Source organism: Psammomys obesus, unplaced genomic scaffold, assembly GCF_907164565.1.
Source record: "Psammomys obesus unplaced genomic scaffold, mPsaObe1.curated_primary_1811, whole genome shotgun sequence".
NCBI lineage: Eukaryota > Metazoa > Chordata > Mammalia > Rodentia > Muridae > Psammomys > Psammomys obesus.
The window spans coordinates 19221327-19227326 of NW_026596073.1; positions in this window are offsets into that span (position 1 = coordinate 19221327).

Sequence of the window (6000 nt, forward strand, 5' to 3'; positions counted from 1 at the left end):
CTGCAATGTCCTCCTCTGTAGCCTAGCAAGGCTTTTCCCTCTGGGAGGAGCAAAGATCCAGCCACTGCATGGTATTGGCATAGAAACAGAAAGGAGGATCAATGGAACTGAATAGAAGACCCAGAAATAAACTCACACACCTATGAATACTTGATTTTTGACAAAGCAGCCAAATCCATTCAATGGGGGAAAAACAACAACAACAACAAAAAAAAAAAAACAAACAGCATCTTCAACAAATGGTGCTGGTCCAACTGGATGTCTACATTCAGAAAAATGAAAATAGATCCATATTTATCACCCTGCACAAAACTAAAGTCAAAGTGGATCAAAGACGTCAACATAAAACCAGATAATCTAAATCTGTTAGAAAAAAAAAAGTGGGGAACAGCCTAGAACTCATTGGCACAGGAGACAACTTCCTAAACAGAACACCAACAGCACAGGCTCTAAGAGCAACAATCAATAAATGGGACCTCATGAAGCTGAAAAACTTCTGTAAAGCAAAGGACACTGTCATCAAAACAAAACGACTGCCTACAGATTGGGAAAGAATCTTCACCAACACTTTATCCGACAGAGGGCTAATATCCAGTATATATAAAGAACTAAAGAAGTTGAAAAGTAACAAACCAAGGAATGCAATTAAAAAATGGGGAACAGAGCTAAACAGAGAATTCTCTGTAGAGGAATATCGAATGGCAAAGAAATACTTAAAGAAATGCTCAACCTCATTAACCATTAGGGAAATGCAAATCAAAATGACCCTGAGATTTCACCTTACACCCATCAGAATGGCCAAGATCAAAAATTCAAGTGACAACACATACTGGAGAGGTTGTTGAGAAAGGAGAACCCTCCTCCATTGCTGATGGAAATGTAAACTGGTACAACCACTTTGGAAGTCAATCTGGTGCTTACTCATACAATTAGGAATAACACTTCCTCAAGACACAGCTATACCACTGCTAGGTATATACCCAAAACTTGCTCAAATACACAACAAGGACATTTGCTCAACCATGTTTGTAGCAGCTTTATTCGTAATAGCCCGAACCTGGAAACAACCCAGATGTCCATCAATGGAGGAATGGATACAGAAATTGTGGTATTTTTACACAATGGAATAAAATTCCATTGCTACTCAACAATCAAAAATGAGGAAATAATGAAATTTGCAGGCAAATGGTGGGATCTAGAAAAGATCATTCAGAGTGAAGTATCCCAGAAGGAGAAAGACAAACATGGTATATACTCACTTATATAAACCTACAAGAAATGATAAATATAATGAAGTTTATACACGTAAAGGAGATAAACAAGAAAGCAGAAACGAGGTAAGATGATCAATCCTCACTTGGAAAGACAAATGAGATATGCATAGGACATATGACAGGAGTCTACCGCAGAAGGCATCTGAAAGACCCTACCAAGCAGCATTTCAAAGCAGATAATAAGACTCATAACCAAACCTTCGGCAGGAGGGGAGCTAGTATGACCGGGAAGGACCAAATATATCTGGGCACAGGGTTTTTTTCTGAAACTGTTTCTCCAACCAAGGACCATGTATGGATATAACCTAGAACCTTTACTCGGACGAAGCTCGTGGTAGCTCAATAACCAATTGGTTTTCCATAGTAAGGGGAACAGGAACTATCTCTGACAGGAACTCAATGGCAGGCTCTTTGACTCCCCACCCCCCTAGGGAGGAGCAGTTCTGCTAGGCCACAGAGGAGGACTTTGCAGCCAGCCCTGAAGATACCTGATAAAACAGGGTCAGATGAAAGGGGAGGAGTTCCTCCCCAATCCATGGATTTGGAAAAAGGCAGGGAGAAGCTGAGGGAGGGAGGGTGGGATTGGGAGGGAATAAGGGAGCGGGATACAGCTGGGATACAGGGTAAATAAAATGTAACTAATAATAATGAACAATAAAAAAAAGAAAAAAAAGAACCCTGAGGTTTCATCTCACACCTATCAGAATGGCTAAGATCAAAAACTCAAGTGACAACACATGCTGGAGTGGATATGGCAAAAGGGGAACATTCCTCCATTGTTGGTGGGAATGTATACTTGTACAACCACTTTGGAAATCAATCTGGTGCTTTCTCAGACAATTAGAAATAGTGCTACCTCAAGATCCAGCTAAAGCACTCCTGGACATATATCCAAAATATGCTCACGTACACAACAAGGACATTTGCTCAACCATGTTCCTAGCAGCTTTATTTGTAACAGCCAGAATCTGAAAACAACCCAGATGTCACTCAATTGAGGAATGTTTTCGGAAATTGTGGTACATTTACACAATGGAATACTACTCAGCAATTAAATACAAGGAAATCATAAATTCGCAGGCAAATGGTGGGAATCTAGAAAAGACCATCCCAGAAGCAGAAAGACACAGGATATATACTCATTCATAAGTGGTTATTAGACATATAATATAGGATAAACACACTAAAATCTATACTCCTAAAGAAGCTACAACAAGGAAGACCCTAGGGAAGATGTATCCCATTTCTCAATTGGATTATTTCGTTTGTTGGTGTTTAGCTTCCTAAGTTCTTTATATATTTTGGATATTAGCCCCTGTGTCAGATGTACATTTGCTGCAGAGCTTTTCCCAGTCTATAGGCTGTCTCCTTGTTCTCTTGACAATGTCCTTTGCTTTACAGAAGCTTTTTAGTTTAATGAGGTCCCATTTATTGATTTTGAGCTTAGAGTGTGTGCTCTTCGTGTTCAGTTCAAGAAGCTTGTCTCAAAAAAAAAAAAAAAAAAAAAAGCTGTCACATATATTCCTGTCACTCTGCTGTGACTGATAGCAGAGTTAGGAGATAAATTTAAAATTTAAATATAAAAGCAAATTAATGAATCAATTACACAAAATAATCAAATGCTTTTTGTAGCCAAATTCCTAAATTCAATATATCTACTCCTAAAAATGAGTAAAGTATGGGAAAACAAAGACAGTGGTGGAAATCAAAGTCAGTTATCCCTCTATAGCTCAGTATTGAGAATTCTTATATAATAATTACCGGCTGCAGCTCATGGCTTTTATAAAGCACACACACACATGAATGCAAGCACATATACGCACACCAACGTAGAAAATCAATTGGGGATTAAATGTGTTGTTTTTAAACATTCTGTTAAATAAAATTGAGCATATTTATTACAAATTCTATTTTAAAAGTGTATCCATGTCTAAAATTACAAAGAGTATTCCTACTTCATCCTTTTACTAACATGTTCGGTGTAGAATTACAGAAAACAATATTAAATAATAAACTCACAAAAACCATTCAAATCCTTCTCTCTCTCTTGCATTCCATACATATGTTATTTCCATTAGAAAGACATCACATAAAACAGGGATTTTGCTGTGTCTATTTTTTTTTTTTTAGCAGATTAGCTGTCCTAATTACATTTTGCTAGGCTAATGTTAAAATTAGTTTCAATTCCCTAAGCACTCATCAGTTGATAGCTGACAGAGCAGGCTTGCAACTTCCTAGGTACTGGAAAGAAACCACCTACAATTAAAAATGTAAATAATTTAATTTGTGATAACAGTGTATACAGAGATGTGAATTAGGTACCCATCTACTTCCTAAATTGTCACAGATTATGTACAGAAAAATTCTTAAAAGTAGAGAAGGAAACATCAGAACTAATTTGAAACCATATATATCAAAAGAGAAAATACTTGATAGTCTATGGACATATTATTTTAGTTATAAATAAGAAACAGTGACTTTTGGCTTTTATTCATCATTTCCTAAAAAAAATCAAGACAAATTATGTCTATTTACAGAAATTATTTAATGAAAGCACACACTGACACTTACCAGTCATTTTGGTGCATTTTTGTGAATCCTAATAGAATATATTAAATATTTACAAGATTTAATTTAATTTAATATATTAAATATATATATTAAATATTTACAAGAATTATAAAGGTACAGAATTTTGATTCAGTTTTCTAAATGAATTCTTTGAAGGTGAAGGTTAGACTCAAGATCTACTTTTTAACAAGATCAAAGAACTTGACAAATATTTTATGCATGAAAAAGTACAGTAGTCGTCAATGGCCAGAAATATTGATTAGTCAATGTGAGCAACATCAAAAGTGAATAGCTTGCTCCTTGCTCTGTCTATAGAACATTTTTCCCTAACAGTAAAGTTGTCTTGAACTAAAATTTATTGGCTTCTACCTATTACATTAGAAATTAAAGTCAATTCAATACATGACGACTAACTGAACACCTGTGATATGCAACGAATTTTAAGGGAGAGGGCACTGAGGAACATGCTAAGATGGAATGGAGCATCTATTCCTTTACCACTTTACCACCAGCATGGACATTGTGACATACTGGAGCAGAGTTCCATCCTACTTGTTGGATGGGAGTCACCTGGATATTTGAAGAGCATCTGGGATGTTGAACATACACCAATCTTTTTGGTAACGAGCTTACTGCTGAATCACAGACAGTTGGAGAGACAACTGTTGGGATCTCAAGAGCAAAACAAAAGGAATCACTGAAAATGGAAATTTCTAAAAAAGAAAAGATAAGTAGAAATGAAATTCAACAGCTCCAGACAGAATTACAAGACAAACAAGACAAGTAATAACTAGCAAAGAGTGATTAAAATTACTGATGTTTTCATTACTTGTATTAAGATAGTGCACCTATTTGCTTTTTGTCTGTTATAAAGTCTTTTGGTATACATTATCAGGGGGTCTTTGTGAAAATTCTTTGACATATATCTTTTATATATTGGATGCTGTAATCTGATCACAAATGAAGGATTCTGAGAATAAGATGCTAAATGGCTAATTAAGGTCAAACAGCCAGTCAGTACCAGACATAAAAAAATTCTAGCTGTAAAAAACATTCTTTCCTCATCATCTATAAAGTAAGAAAAAGATTCTCTAGTCTTCAGCTGAAGAGAAGACTACTATATTCATAACAAAGTTTTTCTCATTTCTCCATGAAAACAATGCAATTATAATATATAATGATATTATATGTCATTAGATTCACATTAAACCTTTACATCAATCAGAAATATACACAGCCCTTCCACAGACATGTGTGTATTTCCCTTTATTCAAATACTTGACGCAATTTCCCAAGGAAGTCAGATTTCTGTATTCCATAGTGGTCATGATAATAATAAGAGTCAGTAGAAAGATGTCTTTGCTTGTTTTGTGGTTGGGGCAGTTCAGCATTCTGTAGGATGGAGGATTACTTTATCCCTGAGGTATTCCCTCTAACCTAAAATATTGATATCTGTGTAAAGATATTTCTTATAGGACAGTATATACTAATGAAATTAATGTCACAACATTTAAGTAGAACTAAGAGGTAGCTCAAACCACTTTCTTATTGTCTCTTATAGCTGTTTTGGCTTGTTTAAATATATTTAAATGTATTCTATGTTCTATTGTAAGCATTTAATATCACAATAATTGTAACTTCTTATAATAAAGTCTTAAGACATCATTTCTAAATTAAATAATTGCATTTAAATCTCCTTTCCAGAAGTCAATTGTCCACAATTTACAGAACACAGCTGCTTCTTGTACCTTAGTTCTATATCATCAGTTGTACATATTTTTTAGTAAATCCTCTAGTATTTATAAGCATATCACCTGAAAATCCAGTAGCATGAAACATACTACAAAACACTAAGTAGACATCTACTATATCAACATATTAACTATATATAGAGAAAACAGATTAAGGTAAGGTGTAGAAGGTACATTGATTAAGTTCTTAAACTTACTTTCCTTCATTATAAGGAGCTAAATGAAGAAAAGGTACTTGGTGAGAACACTATCCATCCAGCTATAAAGGGTAGTGCATTGTAGACAAAACTAACACTTCCAAAATGACACTGAGAAAGGAGGGTGCTAAAAAGTTCTAGGACCACCAAGGTTCAACAAGAAAGATGCCTTAAAGTGAGAGAGGGTAGTGCCAAAGATTAGAAGAG